The 23298-nt window shown below is 46.8% G+C and overlaps 1 pseudogene; it reads right to left on the reverse strand.

Annotated features, from left to right (window-relative positions):
• Positions 1 to 446: 446 nt before the first annotated feature.
• On the reverse strand, positions 447 to 23298 carry LOC123142406 (putative F-box protein At3g16210; annotated as a pseudogene).

Below are 23298 nucleotides of genomic sequence, written 5' to 3' on the forward strand. Positions count from 1 at the left end.
CATCTCCCTCCGACGCGACGGCGACCAGCCGCCGGCGCGCCCGATCAACGCCCCGTCCCACTCCATCCTTCCCCTACAACCTCCGGAGCAGGTCCGGTAGGACCCCTGGTTCTACCAAACCCTAAAGCACAATAAGGGTTAGTGCTTCATTTGCTACTACTTAGTATGACAATATTCTCATTTCCAAGCAGGCACAAACATAAGCACAATATAGAAAGAGGAAGGTCCTAAGCCATTAGTCATCAGAGGGGCTAGAGGGAGAAGAACCCACATTACCAGAAGAAACTTGGGAGTACTAAGGAGTAGGTAAACTGAAACCAAGGAAGCTGGACGGAAGGGAGGGCAATCAAAGGAGCATATCCAGTAGAGGAGGTAGAACATCAGTTGGAGATAAGCTTACCTGCTCAACCAGCAGGTCAAATAGCATGTCCAACCAGACAATCATCTTACATATCAACCAAAAGCTCAGCCCCATCGTGTCCAACATCAACAAGTGTTCCTACAAACATAAAAAGTCAAACAACATGTCATGTGGGCAGAGAACATCGCCGCCACAACAAGGATAAGGTGAAAGAGCTCAAAGCTTGATCCTCAAGTCAGTCCCCCTGATTTCCATATCAAGAATATTAGATTGTTACTGCACCATATCCATATGATACATCTAAAGCTTTCGCATTTACTAACTCGCTATATAATGGGAGCCCTACTCTGTAACCAATACCAGCGATCAATAAAGCACAAACGTGAGTTTAGGCTCAAAACCCTAAGCACACGACGCCATGGCATTCCAACAAAAGATAAAAAGAAACGAGCACGTGTCAACTAGGTATTAGAAAATCCATTGTTGTAAATTCAAGAAAAGCAACTCAACTTTGATACAGTAATACTCTACTTTCTCTAACAGATAAACATTAACACACCTATGTCAAATATTTTATTCTTCCTCCATCTCTTCTACTTACAAAATTTGGAGTTGACAGTGAGTTCACATGTAGGACCAACAAACTTCACAAACAAGCAAATGCACTTCTACCCACATGCAGGACCGGCAAACTTCAGAAATAAACAAATGCATTGCTAGCTACCCCCCATGCAGGACAAGCGGCCTTCCAAGAAAAAATGCACTTTTACTAACATGTGGGACCTAACACAAATAAACAAATACACTACTACTTTCATGTGAGACCAACACTTGTAAAAGGTACAAATAACAAATACCAGATAAGACTCCAACTCAAAACCGTGCTCTTGGTTTTAGTTGCTATTCCCAACCAATACTTCTAGTTCTCCACCATAGCATAAGAGAGAGTGAACAAACTGTAAATTGTAATTCCAACGCGACGATAGACCTCTATTGCTAGTTTGCTACCGGATCCACGACCTTGTGCGGTCTCCTTACTAATGTCTATCCTCTTCTGTTTTACAATTCGAAATGTTGCATCACTTTAAATCTAGCAAAGGACCTACTTTCCTTAAGATTATCCAAGGCTTGCCACATGCAAAACTCTCTTTGTAATATTGTATTTTCGCTATGATTTTAATCATGAACGGCCCAACAGCCACATGACACCAACGTCTTTCAATGATATCCTAAACCAATGGCTTAAGTCCTCATACTTTTTTGGTGGCTTCATAGCAATGCATGGGCATTGTGCTAGTTTACTGAATATTCCCATAACAGCGTATACTCATTAATATCGTAAAAATGAAGAACATGGACAATCATACTGTTAACTGGTCAGAATGGACAAGTTATCTAGAGCTATCCTGAAGCTCATCATACGCCATATCAGAAAATAAATCTCATACTAATAAATCTTGGTAACATGTTGGATCATGATTTAAATCATCTTTAAGTAAATTTAGCATGAAAAGATGAAAATGAACTCCGCTTATTAGTGTTTCCTGGTACAAATAGACTTGCCACATGGAGGGCAATCCTACAAATGATAAATGAATAATTACTCATAATTTCAAACGAAGTGGTTATTTTTTATTTGAACTCTGTTAGAAATATCAGCAGAGGTAACATCCAGAACAAAATAAATATAACTAAGCTTAAGCTTCAAAAGGGTTCAAGCCAGTTTTCATGTAGTCAACTTGCAGCTGTTGTGTATCTCCTCTTCAGAGTTAAATGGCACGTCAGATATGCACTAACATTACCATTTGGGAATTATATCATCCTTCAATAGGCAGGAAACAATAAATTCTATAAAGGGATTTGTCAATCTTGTTAATCATTGTATATTTCTGGAACACATACACATGTAAGCATTGTTTTATTGTATGGATATTCATATAATAAGCTGATGATGACAGTTTGCTAGTTCTGACTTAAACCACAAAAATAACTAGAAGAAGCTAACCAATTGCAGCCTAGTGCCTGGCTACAGAACATAAAGAAAATGAAATACCAGAATATATTTTTGTTAGTCAATCATAATCATTACGTACATAGAAGAGACCACACACAAATCAGAACAAAACACTGCAGAACATCATCGATGTACATTGAAGAGGCCATGAAGCAGCAAAAGAAACAAATGATATGATATTAACACGGAATGATGTGAGCATAATTTCATCAGCCAATTGTTGAATAATAATTTTCTTTTGTATCGACAATGTAATCCATGGTATTACCTGAAGTGTGGACACTTTCGAATGGATGATAGTGAGGACGTCTTGCGGTGGTTTCGGCAAGCTTCTTGAAATTCAATGACTCAAGGTGGATCGTGAAGATGCCATTAACTGTCCAAATTAACACCACATTATTCTGCTCAACAAACCCTAGTATCGATAGGGCTATGGGGTTTTTATCCTCCGACTTGATAGAAAGTAGCTTGTCCATTTGAATAGTTCTTCCAAGCTCCCATGAAGCAACACCATCGCAATCGGCCTTCTTCTTCCATAACTGAGCAGTGTAGTTTGACACTGACATGAAGAGGAAACCCAGCCCACCGCCCTCGGCCCTCATAACCTGGAAGTAGTTGCCCTAGCCATACATATCCACTGGCGGCACTCGTATCACAGCTAGGCTCTCCTTCTCCAAATCAAACTTGAGAATTCCACCAAAATTCCCAGAAAGCATCCAGTAAAGGGAATCTCCAACCAGCACAGCATCAAGCTCATAAAGCATGGTGGGAGAACCACTCACATCAGGTTGATATGGAAGCGGTGTTGAGATACGATCTCCCCATAAGCCGGTCTTTGACGAGTAAACACAGGCAATCGCACGTGTATGTTGCTCGTCATCCCAATGTCTCACCACCAAGACCACCTGAAAGTGTTTGTCTCCGGTGGTGCGAAGCACCGCCCCGTGTGCCCTGTCGAACCCCGGGGGAATGGCAATGCGGTGCTGGTCTCTGGTGACGGGGTCCCACACCACGACCTGGAAAAGCTTCATAGGCCAGAAGAGTAGGAGGCCATGGCGGCACCCAAGCGAAAAGCGGTAATCGTCGACGTCGTCGAACGGCGAGGAGAAGCGCCCAGGAGAGACGCAATTGGGGGCATCCAGAGTAGGTAGGAAGGACAGATCATCGTACTTGTTGAAGAAACCGAGGAGAGGAGGGTTGTGGCGGTGGCAGAGGCGGAAGCGGCGGAAGAAGCCGGGGTCGGAGAGGAGGCTGCGCCAGCGCTTGCAGACGAGGAATGCGCGCGGGAGGGGGGAGGGCTGCAGGGAGAGGCGGAGCAGGATCTCGGGGAGCAGGTCATCTTCGTCCAGCGGTGCGGCCGCCGGCGAGCGGACGTGGCGGCGGCGGCGGTGGCGCATCTCGCATGGGGAATGGGCGAATGTCAGTGGACTATGAACCAGCACGCAAGTTGTGTGGCACTGGCAGTGAAGACAGAGAGCTCCTCCTCGGCGCCTATAGCGCCAGGAGAGGAAGCTGGCGCTCACGCGCCGTTAAAGTGGGCCGTGGCCCATTAAGCGCTCCTCTTCCAGCTTGCTCTGGTCTTCGCTCGCTCGTGTGTGCCGCTTGCTCTCTAGGCTCACGGCTGTTCGCTCAGGTCTTCGTGGTTGACTGACCTGTTGACTTTCCGATATTTTTTTTCAAAAATAACATAAAAGGATCACAAAAAAAAGGTTAACCGAATTTGAAGAAAGTTGGCAAATTTGAAAAAGGTTCATCAATTTTTAGGAAATTTCATGAATTTGAAAAAAAAAGTTCATTGATTTTGAAGAAAAGTTCACAAATTTGAAAACATGTTCATCGAAGTTGAAAAAAGTTCGTGGAGTTTTGAAAAAAAGTTCATCGAGTTTCAAAAAAGTTCATTGAGCTTCAAAAAAGTTCGCCGAGTTTGAAAAAAGTTCATCGAATTTGAGAAAAAAGTGCATCGAGTTTGAAAAAGTTCATCGAGATTGAAAAAAAGTTCACCGAGTTTGAAAAAAGTTCATCGAATTTGAGAAAAAAGTGCATCGAGTTTCAAAAAAGTTCATCGAGATTGAAAAAAAGTTCATCGAGTTTGAAGAAAGTTCATCGATTTTGAGAAAAAGTTCACCAAATTTGAAATATACCGTTCATCAAATTTGAGAAAAAGTTCATCGTTTTTGCATCAAGCCAGGAAGAAAGAAAAAAGAAAAAGGAAAGAAGAAAAACGGAAAAATGGAAAAAGGAAAAAAGAAAAAGGAAAAGTACAAGAAGAAAATAACGAGAAAGATGTATGTAACCACATTGGGCGTGGTGGCGTGGTGGCTAGTGCGGTGTACTGCGAAGCAGGAGGTTGCGTCTTCGAATCCCATTTCGCGCGCTTTTATTTTGCTTCGCGTTTTCAAAACCAGAAAGAAGGTAAAAAGGCCGGCCATACCCCCCTTTACGAAATGGCCTATATTCGGCGCGCCGAATAGGATTTGGCGTGAAGACATGAGTAAAACTATCGCTGGCAGAGGGCCCCGTGGGTTCATTTCGTTCGATTGGTTCGAAAGCCCATGGCCCATGGCTACACAAACATTGAAGCCGATGGCCTGGCCCATGGCTACACAAACATTGAAGCCCATGAATTGCCTTTTATTTTTTTATTTTGCCAAGGAAAACTCCACCAGAAGTTCAGAACAGGACTGGCAAAAAAATAGTACTGTACTGTGTTCCTTTTGCTTTCGCGGGTACTGCACACATGTATACACATCATTTGCTCCCGTTGCCAATCGACGAAATTGTATATATGTATGTAAGTGTAAGGTGACTATGCATGTACTTACGTGTAAGAGCATCTCCTGCCGTTGGCCCCCCCAGGGGGCTCGAAAAATCGCCGCCTGGGGACGACCCAGCGAAAAAATCGGCTTGGGGCCGATCGGGTTCCCAGTCGCTGGCCCCAGGGTCGCCCCAGAAGGCTTTTTTTTTAAAAAAAAAAAGACATTCGGCTATAATTCGGTAAACGGGCATAAACTTCGACGACCTAAAGAGATTTTACATAGCAAACTTAAAAAACAAAGGCCTAAACTACAGGAAGAACGCGCTGAGCGTGGCGAAGTCGCCGTCGTCGCCGCCATCGCCGTTGTCCTCGTCGTCGTCCTTCTCCTCCTTGAAGCGGGCGCCCCTGGACCCCTGTCCGGGGTCGCCCTGGCGGACCGGTGGCGGCGCGTCGTCGTCGCTGTCGTCGTCGAGAACGACGACGAGCGGCGAACTGCTCTAGGGCGCGGCACTGGCGCTCTAGCTCCGTCCGCTCCCAGTCTTCGCGCGCCCACTTCAAGGCCGCCTCGTCGGAGAGCCCCGACTCTGTCTTCACCGCGGCGAGTCCTGGCTCCGTCTTGACCGCAGCGAGCCCGGGCTCCGTCTTCATGGCGGCGAGCCCCGGCTCCGTCTTCGGCCTGACGAAGCGGGGAGGAGCCGAGGACGAGGCGCGCCTGCCATCGTTGATGACGATGCCGGCGCTGCGTGTTTGCCAGCCGAGAGGCGTCTCGGCGGACTCGGTCTTGACGCTGAGCAGCATCGGCGACCTGGAGGAGGAGGAGCGGGAGGAGGAGGAAGAAGAGGATGCCGTCCTTAATACGTCTCCAACGTATCTATAATTTTTTATTGTTCCATGCTATTACATTATCTGTTTTGGATGTTTAATGAGCTTTAATATGCTCTTTTATATTATTTTTGGGACTAACCTATTAACCGAAGGACCAGTGCCAGTTTCTGTTTTTTGCCTATTTCAGTCTTTTGCAGAAAAGGAATACCAAACGGAATCGAAACGGAATGAAACCTTCGCGATAATCTTTCTTGGAACAAACGCAATCCAGAAGACTTGGAGTTGAAGTCTGGAACTCCGCAAGGCAGCCACGAGGCAGGAGAGTGCACCCAGGGGGGTAGGCGCGCCCCCACCCTCGTGGGCCCCTCGGAGCTCCACCGACGTACTTCTTTCGCCTATATATACTCTTATACCCTAAAAACGTCAGGGGGAGCCATGAAACCACTTTTCCACCGCCGCAACCTTCTGTACCCGTGAGATCCCATCTTGGGGCCTTTTCCAGCGATCTGCCGGAGGGGAATCGATCACGGAGGGCTTCTACATAAACACCATAGGCTCTCCGATGATGTGCGAATAGTTTACCACAGACCTTCAGTTCCATAGTTATTAGCTAGATGGCTTTTTCTCTCTCTTTGGTTCTCAATACAAAGTTCTCCTTGATGTTCTTGGAGATCTATTCGATGTAATACTCTTTTGCGGTGTGTTTGCCAAGATCCGATGAATTGTGGATTTATGATCAAGTTTATCTATGAATAATATTTGGTTCTTCTCTGAATTCTTATATGCATGATTTGGTATCTTTGCAAGTCTCTTTGAATTATCGGTTTAGTTTGGCCTACTAGATTGATCTTTCTTGCAATGGGAGAAGTGCTTAGCTTTGGGTTCAATCTTGCGGTGTCATTTCCCAGTGAAAGTGAAGGAAATATGCCCTAGAGGCAATAATAAGTTATTATTTATTTCCTTATATCATGATAAATGTTTATTATTCATGCTAGAATTGTATTAACCGGAAACATGATACATGTGTGAATACATAGACAAACAAAATGTCACTAGTATGCCTCTACTTAACTAGCTCGTTAATCAAAGATGGTTATGTTTCCTGGCCATAGACATGAGTTGTTATTTAATTAACGGGATCACATCATTACGAGAATGATGTGATTGACTTGTCCCATTCCGTTAGCTTAGCACTTGATCGTTTAGTATGTTGCTATTGCTTTCTTCATGACTTATACATGTTCCTATGACTATGAGATTATGCAACTCCCGTTTACCGGAGGAATACTTTGTGTGCTACCAAATGTCACAACGTAACTGGGTGATTATAAAGGTGCTCAACAGGTGTCTCCGAAGGTACTTGTTGGGTTGGCGTATTTCGAGATTAGGATTTGTCACTCCGATTGTTGGAGAGGTATCTCTGGGCCCAGTCGGTAATGCACATCACTATAAGTCTTGCAAGCATTGTAATTAATGAGTTAGTTGCGAGATGAGTATTACGGAATGAGTAAAGAGACTTGCCGGTAACGAGATTGAACTAGGTATTGAGATACCGACGATCGAATCTCGGGCAAGTAACATACCGATGACAAAGGGAACAACGTATGTTGTTATGCGGTTTGACCGATAAAGATCTTCGTAGAATATGTAGGAGCCAATATGAGCATCCAAGTTCCGCTATTGGTTATTGACCGGAGACGTGTCTCGGTCATGTCTACATTGTTCTCGAACCCGTAGGGTCCGCACGCTTAAAGTTTTGGTGACGATTATATTATGAGTTTTTGTGTTTTGATGTACCGAAGGTTGTTCGGAGTCCTGGATGTGATCATGGACATGACGAGGAGTCTCGAAATGGTCGAGACGTAAAGATCGATATATTGGACGACTATTTTCGGACACCGGAATGGTTTCGGGGAGTTTCGGACATATATCGGAGTACCGGGGGGTTATCGGAACCCCCCGGGGAGTTTAATGGGCCAAGATGGGCCTTAGTGGAGAAGAGGAGGGGCGGCTAGGGCTGGCCGCGCGCCCCTCCCCCTCTAGTCCGAATTGGACAAGGAGGGGGGCGCCCCCTTTCCTTCCCCCTCTCTCCTTCTCTTCCTTTCCCCCTCCTACTCCAACTAGGAAAAGAGGGAGTCCTACTCCCGGTGGGAGTAGGACTCCTCCCTGGCGCGCCCTCCCCTAGCCGGCCGCCTCCTCCCCCTGGTCCTTTATATACGGGGGCAGGGGGCACCTCTATACACAACAATTGATCTCTTGATCTCTTAGCCGTGTGCGGTGCCCCCTCCACCATATTCCACCTCCATCATATCGTAGCGGTGCTTAGGCGAAGCCCTGCGTCGGTAGCATCATCATCACCGTCACCACGCCGTCGTGCTGATGGAACTCTCTCGTGAAGCTCTGCTGGATCGGAGTTCGCGGGACGTCGTCGAGCTGAACGTGTGCTGAACTCGGAGGTGACGTACGTTCGGTACTTGGATCGGTCGGATCATGAAGACGTACGACTACATCAACCGCGTTGTGCTAACGCTTTCGCTTTCAGTCTACGAGGGTACATGGACTACACTCTCCCCTCTCGTTGCTATGCATCACCATGATCCTGTGTGTGCGTAGGAATTTTTTTGAAATTACTACGTTCCCCAACAGTGGCATCCGAGCCTGGTTTTATGCGTAGATGTTATATGCACGAGTAGAACACAAGTGAGTTGTGGGCAATACAAGTCATACTGCTTACCAGCATGTCATACTTTGGTTCGGCGGTATTGTTGGATGAAGCGCCCCGGACCGACATTACGCATACGCTTACGCGAGACTGGTTCTACCGGCGTGCTTTGCACATAGGTGGCTGGCGGGTGTCAGTTTCTCCAACTTTAGTTGAACCGAGTGTGGCTACGCCCAGTCCTTGAGAAGGTTAAAACAACACTAACTTGACGAACTATCGTTGTGGTTTTGATGCGTAGGTAAGAACGGTTCTTGCTCAGCCCGTAGCAGCCACGTAAAACTTGCAACAACAAAGTAGAGGACGTCTAACTTGTTTTTGCAGGGCATGTTGTGATGTGAGATGGTCAAGACATGATGCTATATTTTATTGTATGAGATGATCATGTTTTGTAACCGAGTTATCGGCAACTGGTAGGAGCCATATGGTTGTCGCTTTATTGTATGCAATGCAATCGCCCTGTAATGCTTTACTTTATCACTAAGCGGTAGAAGCAATAGTTGGCGAGACGACAATGATGCTACGATGGAATTCAAGGTGTCGCGCCGGTGACGATGGTGATCATGACGGTGCTTCGGAGATGGAGATCACAAGCACAAGATGATGATGGCCATATCATATCACTTATATTGATTGCATGTGATGTTTATCCTTTATGCATCTTATTCTGCGTTGATTGACGGTAGCATTATAAGATGATCTCTCACTAAATTTCAAGATAAAAGTGTTCTCCCTGAGTATGCACTGTTGCCAAAGTTCGTCGTGCCGAGACACCACGTGATGATCGGGTGTGATAAGCTCTACTTTCATCTACAACGGGTGCAAGCCAGTTTTGCACACGCAGAATACTCGGGTTAAACTTGACGAGCCTAGCATATGCAGATATGGCCTCAGAACACTGAGACCGAAAGGTCGAGCGTGAATCATATAGTAGATATGATCAACATAGTGATGTTCACCATTAAAAACTACTCCATCTCACGTGAAGATCGGACATGGTTTAGTTGATTTGGATCACGTGATCACTTAGATGATCAGAGGGATATCTATCTAAGTGGGAGTTCTTAAATAATATGATTAATTGAACTTAAATTTATCATGAACTTAGTACCTGATAGTATTTTGCATGTCTATGTTGTTTGTAGATAGATGGCTCGTGCTGTTGTTCCGTTAAATTTTAATGCGTTCCTTGAGAAAGCAAAGTTGAAAGATGATGGTAGCAATTACACGGACTGGGTCCGTAACTTGAAGATTATCCTCATTGCTGCACAGAAGAATTACGTCCTGGAAGCACCGCTGGGTGCCAGGCCTGCTGCAGATGCAACTGAAGACATTAAGAACGTCTGGCAGAGCAAAGCTGATGACTACTCGATAGTTCAGTGTGTCATGCTTTACGGCTTAGAACCGGGGCTTCAACGACGTTTTGAACGTCATGGAGCATATGAGATGTTCCAGGAGTTGAAGTTAATATTTCAAGCAAATGCCCGGATTGAGAGATATGAAGTCTCCAATAAGTTCTACAGCTGCAAGATGGAGGAGAATAGTTCTGTCAGTGAACATATACTCAAAATGTCTGGGTATAACAATCACTTGATTCAACTGGGAGTTAATCTTCCGGATGATAGTTTCATTGACAGAATTCTTCAATCACTGCCACCAAGCTACAAGAGATTCGTGATGAACTATAATATGCAAGGGATGGATAAGACAATTCCCGAGCTCTTCGTAATGCTAAAGGCTGCGGAGGTAGAAATCAAGAAGGAGCATCAAGTGTTGATGGTCAATAAGACCACCAGTTTCAAGAAAAGGGTAAAGGGAAGAAGAAGAAGGGGAACTTCAAGAAGAACAGCAAACAAGTTGCTGCTCAAGAGAAGAAACCCAATTCTGGACCTAAGCCTGAGACTGAGTGCTTCTACTGCAAGCAGACTGGTCACTGGAAGCGGAACTGCCCCATGTATTTGGTGGATAAGAAGGATGGCAAGGTGAACAAAGGTATATGTGATATACATATTATTGATGTGCACCTTACCAGAGCTCGCAGTAGCACCTGGGTATTTGATACTGGTTCTGTTGCTAATATTTGCAACTCGGAACAGGGACTACGGATTAAGCGAAGACTGGCTAAGGACAAGGTGACGATGCGCGTGGGAAATGGTTCCAAAGTCGATGTGATCGCCGTCGGCACGCTACCTCTACATCTACCTTCGGGATTAGTTTTAGACCTGAATAATTGTTATTTGGTGCCAGCATTGAGCATGAACATTATATCTGGATCTTGTTTGATGCGAGACGGTTATTCATTTAAATCTGAGAATAATGGTTGTTCTATTTATATGAGTAACATCTTTTATGGTCATGCACCCTTGAAGAGTGGTCTATTTTTGTTGAATCTTGAAAGTAGTGATACACATATTCATAATGTTGAAGCCAAAAGATGCAGAGTTGATAATGATAGTGCAACTTATTTGTGGCACTGCCGTTTGGGTCATATTGGTGTAAAGCGCATGAAGAAACTCCATACTGATGGACTTTTGGAATCACTTGGTACTTGCGAACCGTGCCTCATGGGCAAGATGACTAAAACGCCGTTCTCCGGAACTATGGAGCAAGCAACTGATTTGTTGGAGATCATACATATTGATGTATGTGGTCCAATGAATGTTGAGGCTCGCGGCGGGTATCGTTATTTTCTCACCTTCACAGATGATTTAAACAGATATGGGTATTGAAGGAAATATGCCCTAGAGGCAATAATAAAGTTATTATTTATTTCCTTATTTCATGATAAATGTTTATTATTCATGCTAGAATTGTATTAACCGGAAACATAATACATGTGTGAATACATAGACAAACAGAGTGTCACTAATATGCCTCTACTTGACTAGCTCGTTGATCAAAGATGGTTAAGTTTCCTAGCCATTGACATGGGTTGTCATTTGATTAACGGGATCACATCATTAGGAGAATGATGTGATTGACTTGACCCATTCCGTTAGCTTAGCACTCGATCGTTTAGTATGTTGCTACTGCTTTCTTCATGACTTATACATGTTCCTATGACTATGAGATTATGCAACTCCCGTTTACCGGAGGAACGCTTTGTGTGCTACCAAACATCACAACGTAACTGGGTGATTATAAAGGTGCTCTATAGGTGCTTCCAAAGGTACTTGTTGGGTTGGCGTATTTCGAGATTAGGATTTGTCACTCCGATTGTCGGAGAGGTATCACTGGGCCCACTCAATAATGCACATCAATATAAGCCTGGCAAGCATTGTAACTAATGAGTTAGTTGCGGGATAATGTATTACGGAACGAGTAAAGAGACTTGCCGGTAACGAGATTGAACTAGGTATTGAGATACCGACGATCGAATCTCGGGCAAGTAACATACCGATGACAAAAGGGAACAACGTATGTTGTTATGCGGTTTGACCGATAAAGATCTTCGTAGAATATGTGGGAGCCAATATGAGCATCCAGGTTCCGCTATTGGTTATTGACCGGAGACGTGTCTCGGTCATGTCTACATTGTTCTCGAACCCGTAGGGTCCGCACGCTTAAAGTTTCGATGACAGTTATATTATGAGTTTATATGTTTTGATGTACCGAAGGTTGTTCAGAGTCCCGGATGTGATCATGGACATGACGAGGAGTCTCGAAATGGTCGAGACATGAAGATTGATATATTGGAAGCCTATGTTTGGATATCGGAAGTGTTCCGGGTGAAATCGGAATTTTACCGGAGTACTGGGAGGTTACCGGAACCCCCCGGGGGCTTAATGGGCCATAGTGTGCCTTAGTGGAAGAGAGGAGAGGCGGCCAGGGCAGGACCACGCGCCCCTCCCCCCTAGTCCGAATAGGACAAGGAGAGGGGGGCGGCGCCCCCCCTTTCCTTCCTCTCTCCCTCCTTTTTCCCCCTCCACTCCTAGTCTAACTAGGAAAAGGGAGGGAGTCCTACTCCCGTTGGGAGTAGGACTCCTCCTGGCGCGCCCCTCCTGGCCGGCCGCACCTCTCCCCCTTGCTCCTTTATATACGGGGGCAGGGGGCACCCTAGAGACACAACAATTGATCGTTTGATCTTTTAGCCGTGTGCGGTGCCCCCCTCCACCATAGTCCACCTCGATAATACTGTAGCGGTGCTTAGGCGAAGCCCTGCGTCGGTAGAACATCATCATCGTCACCACGCCGTCGTGCTGACGAAACTCTCCCTCAACACTCGGCTGGATCGGAGTTCGAGGGACGTCATCGGGCTGAACGTGTGCTGAACTCGGAGGTGTCGTGCGTTCGGTACTTGATCGATCGGATCATGAAGACGTACGACTACATCAACCGCGTTGTGCTAACGCTTCCGCTTTCGGTCTACGAGGGTACGTGGACAACACTCTCCCCTCTCGTTGCTTTGCATCACCATGATCTTGCGTGTGCGTAGGAAATTTTTGAGATTACTGCGTTCCCCAACAGGTATATCTACTTAATGAAACATAAGTCTGAAACATTTGAAAAGTTCAAAGAATTTTAGAGTGAAGTTGAAAATCATCGTAACAAGAAAATAAAGTTTCTACGATCTGATCGTGGAGGAGAATATTTGAGTTACGAGTTTGATCTACATTTGAAACAATGCGGAATAGTTTCGCAACTCACGCCACCCGGAACACCACATCGTAATGGTGTGTCCGAACGTCGTAATCGTACTTTACTAGATATGGTGCGATCTATGATGTCTCTTACTGATTCGCTATCGTTTTGGGGTTATGCTCTAGAGTCAGCTGCATTCACGTTAAATAGGGCACCATCAAAATCCGTTGAGACGACACCTTATGAACTGTGGTTTAGCAAGAAACCAAAGTTGTCGTTTCTTAAAGTTTGGGGCTGCAATGCTTATGTGAAAAAGCTTCAACCTGATAAGCTCGAACCCAAATCGGAGAAATGTGTCTTCATAGGATACCCAAAGGAAACTGTTGGGCACACCTTCTATCACAGATCCGAAGGCAAAACATTCGTTGCTAAAAATGGATCCTTTCTAGAGAAGGAGTTTCTCTCGAAAGAAGTGAGTGGGAGGAAAGTAGAACTTGATGAGGTAACTGTACCTGCTCCCTTATTGGAAAGTAGTTCATCACAGAAACCGGTTCCTGTGACACCTACACCAATTAGTGAGGAAGCTAATGATGATGATCATGAAGCTTCAGATCAAGTTACTACCGAACCTCGTAGGTCAACCAGAGTAAGATCTGCACCAGAGTGGTACGGTAATCCTATTCTGGAGGTTATGTTTCTAGACCATGACGAACCTACGAACTATGAAGAAGCGATGGTGAGCCCAGATTCCGCAAAATGGCTTGAGGCCATGAAATCTGAGATGGGATCCATGTATGAGAACAAAGCGTGGACTTTGGTTGACTTGCCCGATGATCGGCAAGCAATTGAGAATAAATGGATCTTCAAGAAGAAGACAGACGCTGACAGTAATGTTACTACCTATAAAGCTCGACTTGTTGCAAAAGGTTTTCGACAAGTTCAAGGGATTGACTACGATGAGCCTTGATGCGGAGCATCCTACGATCATCCCCATGGACCTACCATCGTCTCATCAAGAGCAAAGAGGACCCATGACACGAGCACGAGCTAGAGCTCTCGAGAACGAGGTGACTTCCTTCCTTAGTGATATCACATATGATCCACTCGAGACATGGCTACTACCTAAGTCCGATATGCTATGCATGATCAGGTGTCAAGAGGACCCTCCCGAAGATGCTCGTGAAGACGGACAAGCCGCCAAGTCCATGGATGAAGAGAACCAACGGAAACGGGCAAGTTCCCCTTCCAGGCCCCAGACATCCGGCCAAGGCCCCGGACATCCGGCCCCTGAAGATGTCAACAACAGCAGCAGCCCAGCCATCGAAGTGCTACAGGGCCCGGACATCCGGCGTCCAGCCAGGACATCCGGCTCCTCCCGAAAGCCCGGAAATCCGGCGCCTGCCCGGAAATCCGGTGCACGCTATCCAGAGCCAACAGAAGTTTTCATCGTCAGCCCGGACATCCGGCCTTCCTGAAGTCCCAAACATCCGGCCCGACGCCCGGACATCCGGCTCCGTCTGTCTGCGCACAGTAAAGGGCTGAAGCCCATGTACCTCTTCGCCCCCCTAGACTATATATACTCCATCCCCTTCCTCTTTCTAGGGTTAGCAAAGGATTAGCTCATTTAGAGATAGAGCTTTGCTCATCCATATCGGATCTACTCCACGAGAGAGACCGCGGCCCCTCTTCGGAGACGATCCACCTTGGATTCAAGACCTCCTCACGGAGAAGACCCCCATCAAGACCTCCTCACGGAGAAGAACCGGTTACATTTGTATCGTCCTTTGTTGGATTTGGATCTTGTATCTTACCTTTGTGTTCATCGATCTAGCGCATGTGTGATCTATTCTTGTTGGTAGAGTGATTTCTCTCGTGTTCCCCTCGTGTTTCCCTCGTGTTTCCCCTCATGTTCATCACGTTCTTCGTAGGGATCCGCTCCTTTCGTGAAAGATCGGCCACCTAGGGTTCCGCCCTACATCATCTTGGTATCATGAGCCACGTCGATCACGATTTCGGAGCCCCCTCTCTTTGTTTTCTAGCTTGATTTTGTTGTTTTTCGTCCTAATTCAAAATTGCCCCACAAAAATAGCCCCAATTTTTTTTGTGATTTGTTGGTGTGATGAAGTTTTGTTGGATTTGATCCGCGGATTTCGTGTGTTGCAGGTAGATCTAGCTTTTCCCCATCTTTTCCCCAAATTCCACCCACAAAATCTTCCGAATTTTGCCACGGATTTGACCTCTCCACACGGTGTTCTTCGAGTTCATCCACGGATCCCGGGCCCGGACATCCGGCCCGACAGCCCGGACATCCGGCCCGACCTGGACATCCGGCCATCAGCCCGGACATCCGGCCCCTGACAACATCACTTCCATCCTCCACTCCGTTTACCGCCTAACTTTCGTCCAACTTTGTCCCGGTGCCCACATACACTTCCGCATACCACCACCACTTCCGCATACCACCACCATAGCCTTTCCCGCTACCAACTCTGACAATTTTGACCCGTTTTTCTTTGAGAATTTGAGTTGTGGTTTCCGTGTCCTATTGTGTTTCGGCTATCTAGGTACGGTTCGGAATCAAGATCACCACCGCTCATCTTCGCCAAGGACTACTACGAACGGCTACATCACTTTGGTATCACCTTCACTTCATATCATCGTAGTATCGTCATATCATCATACTCTCTTGCATTTGCATCGAGACTAGCCTTTGAGTATTGCCGGCAACGTGACTTGTGCACATTAGTGTTCATACTTCCCATAGCATACATACCATCATTGTGTTGCATATCTTGGTATCATCTCTTGTGTCACAAAGTTGTCTTCGCATACACAATTGCTATCTTGGTTCATGAAGCATTGCATGAGAAAAGAGCTCAAACAACAAAGAGCCAAACAAGCTTTTAAGCAAAAGAAGAAGATAAGCAAAGAGCTTATAAGCAAGAACCATAGCATCATACAACATTAAGATTGTCATACTCGATCATCTTGGATCAAAAGCATAGAAACATCATACATATAGCATACTTGGGATAGAAGTCGTTGCATTTTTGCTTAGTAGGTTGTGCACAAGTTCGTATCCGCCTATTGTGCAATCGTGCTAGCGTCTCTCTAGTGTTGTGCAACAAGAGCATCTTGGTGGATTCCACATTTTGGCTCATCCTTGGTTGCCCAACCCCACTTATCTATTTGCGTGTGTGTTTCCGTGTATCATATCTTGCTATTGGTCTACTTGTTGCATTTGCAAATTTGTGAATCTTTTCCAACATTATTGAGTCTCACTTACAATCGCATCAAATTTTGTGCCACCATCCTAACCAAGGTCCACCATAAGCTTTTACTTGTGTAGGTGTGAGAACCGACAAGAATTGGTACCAATTATGCTATTTCATTGCTACACATTGGATTGATCTTTGATCCATTTTCAACATCGGTCAAGGTACATTTGGTATTGGTTCTTCTCTTTCTCCCACTCACATATCTTTGTTTGGAATGATGGATAGGCCAAGTACTTCTACCAACCCACTCTTTTTGGAGCAAGACGACGACATGTCATCCTATGTCACCAAGACTCAACTATTTGGTGCACATCGGGCTTTGCATCAAGAACAACTTGCTTTGGGCGACCGCATCGACAATCTCGCCACCGACCTACGACAATCCGAGCAACGTACAAGAGACTACTTCGACACATCCATGAGTTCCCTCAAAGAAGATATCCGAACCATGATGGTCCATTCTTCTACAACTTCGTCCTCGTCAAGACGGAGCCGCTCAAGTCGACACTCCGACGACACCATCTCCGGTTCAAGTACACCGACATCGAACACTCTTCGTCGTGCCACGCGTCAAGACCGTCAAGCTAATCGCAATCCTCTACACGACACCGACTCTCAAGAGCATCGACATCGTCAAAACCAAGCTGCTTTCGCACAAGCACAAGAACGGCAACGCCAACGACAACAAGAACAAGAGGAGCGAGCGCGACAAAATCAAGATGCACAAGACGCCGAGGCGCAACGTCAAGAACAACAACTACGTGAAGCTCAAGCACTTGAGGCGCAACGTGCCCTTCAAGATTCAAGTCGTGCCGTAGCCAATCAAGGCCGACAAGCTCGACTACATCAAGAAGCACTTCGCGACGAAGCTCAAGAAAGGATTTACCAAGCACGTGTGCATCGACAAGCTCCTCGTCAAGATAGACAAGCTTCTCCTCAGGCGAGACAAGAACGTCAAGTCCATCGAGAGCAAGAAGACAATGGACCCCGTCCTCGCCAAGAGCAACAGGAGGTCGACAACCCTCCTCGCCAAGAGCAACAGGAGGAAGACAACCCTCCTCGCCAAGAGCAACATGAGATTGTCAATCCTCAACGACATGGGCGTCATCATCCCCGACCCCAACACAATGAAGAGCAACGATATGGCAAGCTAAAGTTCACCATGCCCAAGTTTACCGGAAGCAATGACCCCGAAGAGTACATATCATGGGCATTAAAGGTTGACAAAATCTTCCGCTTGCACAACTACGAAGAAGAGAAGAATATCGCAATGGCATCCCTCGAATTCCAAGACTACGTCCTCATTTGGTGGGAACAAGTCATTGAGCGCCGAGCGGCAAGAGGTGAACCACCCATCACCACTTGGGCACAAATGAAGGATGTCATGAGAGCACGATTCATGCCAAACTACTACAACCGCGACCTTTTCAAGAAACTCCAATAACTCAAGCAAGGAACCAAGAGCGTTGAAGAATACTACAAGGAAATGGAGATTGCCATGATACGAGCCAATGTCAAAGAAGATGATGAGCAAACTATGGCACGTTTCTTGAATGGACTCAATCACCCTATCAAAAAGATTGCCGACTTCCAACCATACTCGAACCTCATCGAGCTAGTGCATCAAGCTACCAAAGCGGAACGGCAAGTACAAGACGACTTCAAGTATGCCAAGTTCTCATCCAAGTCCTACGGCTTCTCCAACAATCAAGCTTCGACGACTCCACCACCTTCTACCTCAACCAAGCCATCTACAAGCAACGGCGACAAGTCAAGTTACAAGAAAGCTCGACAAGCTCAAGTCGTCCTCCTACTACAAGCAACTTCAAGAAAGCTTCATCATCATCTACTCCAACCGATGAGACCATCAAGACGAGTTCCATCAAATGTTTCACATGCGGAGGCCGAGGCCACAAGTCCTTGAGTGCACAAACAAGCGCACCATGATCCTCAACGACGACGGAACCTATGACTCCATGAGTGAAGGAGAAATGGAAGCTCTTGAGCAAGTGGCCATGCACCGACAAGTGAACAATGAAGAAGAAGATGATCACATCTTTTGTGACGAAGACTCAAGTCCCGCTCTTGTTGTCTCCAAGGTCTTGACTCTTCAACATCAACAAGACGAAGATCAAAGATGCCATATCTTCCACACAAAGGCCGGCATCAATGGACGGTCCGTCAAGGTCATCATCGATGGAGGGAGTTGCCATAACTTGGCAAGTGAAGAACTATGCTCCAAACTCCAATTGGTCAAGATGAAGCACCCGCACCCCTAAAAGGTTCAATGGCTAAGAGACAACGGCACCATCCAAGTCGAGCATAGGGTACAAGTCTCTTTCAAGATCGGCGCCTATGAAGACACTTTGGAGTGTGATGTCCTTCCGATGACCATTTGCCACCTCCTTTTTGGACGGCCATGGCAATTTGACCGAGGTGTCATTCACAATGGGCGTACAAATCACTATAGCTTCAAGATGAAAGGGCAAGAGTTTGTGCTACGTCCTATGTCTCCAAGCCAAGTGCTCGCCGACAAGCAAAACACCCATCGTGGAGAGAATAGTGAGAAAGCGAACCACCAAAAAGAGAGTGAGCGCCACAAGCCCAAATTGAGTGCCTCCACGATGAGCGACAAGAAAAACTTAGTTCTCTTTGCCACCAAACGCGAGATGAGAGAAGTGTGTGAGAACCCATCAAGTGTCCTACACTATGTCCTATTGTGCAAGGACGAGGCACCAAAAACTAACAGCTCTCACGATCTACCTTTGGTGTTATCTTCTTTATTGCAGGAATTCCAAGATGTTTTCCCCGATGAGCTACCTCCGGGTCTACCTCCACTACGAGGCATTGAGCACCGAATCGATCTCATCCCCGGAGCGCCGCTTCCAAACAAAGCTCCCTACCGCGTCAACCTCGAAGAGACCAAAGAAATACAAAGGCAAGTAAAGCATCTCATAGATCGTGGACATGTGCGTGAAAGTTTGAGTCCTTGTGCCGTACCGGTCATTCTTGTGCCAAAACGAGACGGTAGCTTTCGCATGTGCTCCGATTGTAGACCTATCAATGCTATCACCGTTCGTTATAGGTACCCCATTCCACGCCTTGATGATATGCTTGATGAACTTAGCGGTGCCACTATCTTTTCCAAAATTGATCTTAAAAGTGGTTACTATCAAATCCGCATACAAGAGGGTGATGAATGGAAAACCGCTTTCAAAACAAAGTTTGGTCTATATGAGTGGTTAGTCATGCCTATGGGTTTATTGGAAGCACCCGGTACCTTCATGCGTCTTATGCATTATGTGTTTCACCCTTACATTGGTGAATTTGTTGTTGTCTAGCTAGATGGCTTCTTCTCTCTCTTTGGTTCTCAATACAGAGTTCTCCTCGATGTTCTTGGAGATCTATTCGATGTAATACTCTTTTGCGGTGTGTTTGCCGAGATCCGATGAATTGTGGATTTATGATCAAGTTTATCTATGAATAATATTTGGTTCTTCTCTGAATTCTTATATGCATGATTTGATATCTTTGCAAGTCTCTTCGAATTATCGGTTTAGTTTGGCCTACTAGATTGATCTTTCTTGCAATGGGAGAAGTGCTTAGTTTTGGGTTCAATCTTGCGGTGTTATTTCCCATTGACAGTAGGGGCAGCAAGGCACGTATTGTATTGTTGCCATCGAGGATAAAAAGATGGGGTTATCATATTGCTTGAGTTTATCCCTCTACATCGTGTCATCTTGCTTAATGCGTTACTCTGTTCTTATGAACTTAATACTCTAGATGCATGCTGGATAGCGGTCGATGTATGGAGTAATAGTAGTAGATGCAGAATCGTTTCGGTCTACTTGACACGGGCGTGATGCCTATATTCATGATCATGCCTAGATATTCTCATAACTATGCACTTTTCTATCAATTGCTCGACAGTAATTTGTTCACCCACCGTAATATATGCTATCTTGAGAGAAGCCACTAGTGAAATCTATGGCCCCCGGGTCTCTTTCTTATTATATTGCATCTCTTTTATTTACATCACATCTCGTTTTACTATTTTATAATTTTTACTTTCCAATCTATACAACAAAAATACCAAAAATATTTATCTTATTATCTTTATTAGATCTCATTTTTGCGAGTGACCGTGAAGGGATTGACAACCTCTTTATCACGTTGGTTGCAAGGTTCTTGATTGTTTGTGCAGGTACTAGATGACTTGCGTGTTATCTCCTACTGGATTGATACTTTGGTTCTCAAAAACCGAGGGAACTACTTACGCTACTTTGCTGCATCACCCTTTCCTCTTCAAGGGAAAACCAACGCATGCTCAAGAGGTAGCAGTCCTCCTCGGCATCCACTAGCCGCCCTGGGCCGTCGCGGCAGGGTACGTCAAGGGCGGGTCGTTGCCGCCCTCGAGGTGCCGGAGAACGGCGTGAAGCGAGCGGCCGGGGGCGCCCCACCACAGGCAGCGCCCCTCGCTATTCTTGGTGTCCCGCACCACCGGCGCCCCGTTGGTGGAGGCGAGCCGTTGCGCCTGCCGGTGCTAGAAGTACGCCGCCCACGCCTCGTGGTTGCCGGCGGCGTATTGCGGGAGGGCCCGCTGCTCGTCTGTCAGCGACGCCCAGACGCGGTTGACCTCGTCGACGAAATTGGGGCGCACGTCGACGTCGGGCACCGGGGGAATGGGGACGCCACAGACGCTGAGCCTCCCCCCCCCCCCCCCGGCCCTGCGCGCATGTCGGGAGGCGCCGGATGTTGGCCTCGAATAGCAAGTTCGCTTCCCACTCGTGCAGTGAGCGACGGCCGCAGCCGTTGGCCGCCGCCCCATCGCCGGGGAATCGCTCGCCCATCGTCGCGGCTGGGCTTGGCGAGAGAGGGGAGGAACATCGACGGCGGCAACGCACGGGGAGAGAGGCAGAGCTCAACGACGGCTGTGGGCGGGTGTGGCCAGAGGCGAGGGGGAGGCGTTGCTTTTATAGCCGGGAGCCGTGTGTACGCGTGGCGGGAGGGGGGTGTCACCGCGCCGCCCGTGAGAAATCAATGGAAGGCTGACCGACGACAGCCTTGGCATTGATTCCCCGCGAGAAACCGAGGCGTTATGAGGATGACGAGGTGAGTGTCGCTGACTTAGCGAGCCCGCGGTTCCCCGCCCCTCCCCCCCCCCCCCCCCAGCGAGCCGGGTTCAGCCTGGGTCCGCCGGCGTGAGTTTCAGCCCAAACCGGCGAAAAACAGGCTCCTAGGATGCAACTGGACCGATTTTTGGGCGCCGGCGCGGAAAAATCGCCGAGGGAGGGAGGGGGCCTGTTGGGGCTGTTGGGGCGTGGCTGGAGATGCTCTAAGCACCGCTGCTTTTGAACAAACCAAAAACTATCACGTGTAATACGTATAATTTTTCAATTTCCTCCACATCTGCATAGACGCTGATTATTGTATGCGGTTAGATTATCATCTTTACCATACGCACCAACATTGCCTATCGCTGTCCTGGTCACGGCAGCTAAGATTATTCATCTTTTTTGAGAAGTGAGGCCTTATTTCTTAAACACTCATAAAAGAATCTAAATGTTAGATAGTTAATCCAAACTTTCCCCAAAATCAAAATATAGCAATGAAACTGACAAAGAGCAATGCTATAAGGCAGGCGCAATTCAACACACAGGAGCTTCTTCACAACTCCCAGGCCCGACCGATGCGACGGAATCAGACACAGATTCAACCAAAACACACAAGATGGCACATGCTAGAACATAGGCAGAAACCTGGGGCCAAAATCTCCACGTCCGATACAACACTGGAGATAAATCAAAGTGCGAACACATGCGAGCACACTAAAATGCAATGAAAGATAATTTGCCAGGTTGAACCATGCTTACTTGGAAAGCATAGAGCAGGTTAAAGAAACCACATGATGAGCACTCATTAACCGAAGAAAGTCGTTGTGCCGTCAACCTTCAAGCCAGCTGACAAATGCCTACAGAAATTAGATAATAGATAGGTGGACCAATTCCTACAAGTGCACTTCACAGCTAGTCAGTGCATGCTGCATAGGGAGTCAATCGCCACTTCGAGCATACAAAATGGAAGAATCTACACCAAACAACCCATTTCTGCATCTCAGACAGCAGAATGTAGCTCTAGATAGATACCTGCAAAGCAAGAAATAACATCAGTCAAATAATTCTTTGCTATTTATACAGGAAAATTCGTTAGGAGTTATTCTCACAACTATTGAAACAGTGAACATTAGTTTCACCATCACTGTGGAAATTGTGCTAAAAGTTCCAAAGGTGAACCATCTCGGCAATATTACTATATTAGACAACATTAGAAAAGGCGTGAAGGAGGGAGATAAGCACGAGACCATGGCGGCATCCATGGGAAAAGGCGTGCACGAGATCCTCGTGGTGCTGCATGGAGAAGCGCTCGGGAGGAACACGATTGGGGGCCTCCAGGGTAGGTCGGAATGTCTGACCTAGAAATCTGTCGAAGAAACCGAGGAGAGGAGGGTTGCGGCGGTGGCGGAGGCGGAAGCGGCGGAAGAAGCCGGGGTCGGAGACGAGGCCGCGCCACCGCTTGCAGACGAGGGATACGCGCGGGAGTGATGAGGGCTGCGGGGGGAGGCGGAGCAGGATCTCGGAGAGGAGGTCGTCGTCGTCCAGCGGCGCGGCCGGCGGCAAGCCGACGTGGCGGCTGCGGCGGCGGCTGCTCATCTCGCCCTAGAGCTCGCTCGTGGGGAGTGGCGGTGGGCTCGAACCAGTGGCAGGA

Source organism: Triticum aestivum, chromosome 6D (genome assembly GCF_018294505.1).
Source record: "Triticum aestivum cultivar Chinese Spring chromosome 6D, IWGSC CS RefSeq v2.1, whole genome shotgun sequence".
Classification (NCBI taxonomy): Eukaryota; Viridiplantae; Streptophyta; class Magnoliopsida; order Poales; family Poaceae; genus Triticum; species Triticum aestivum.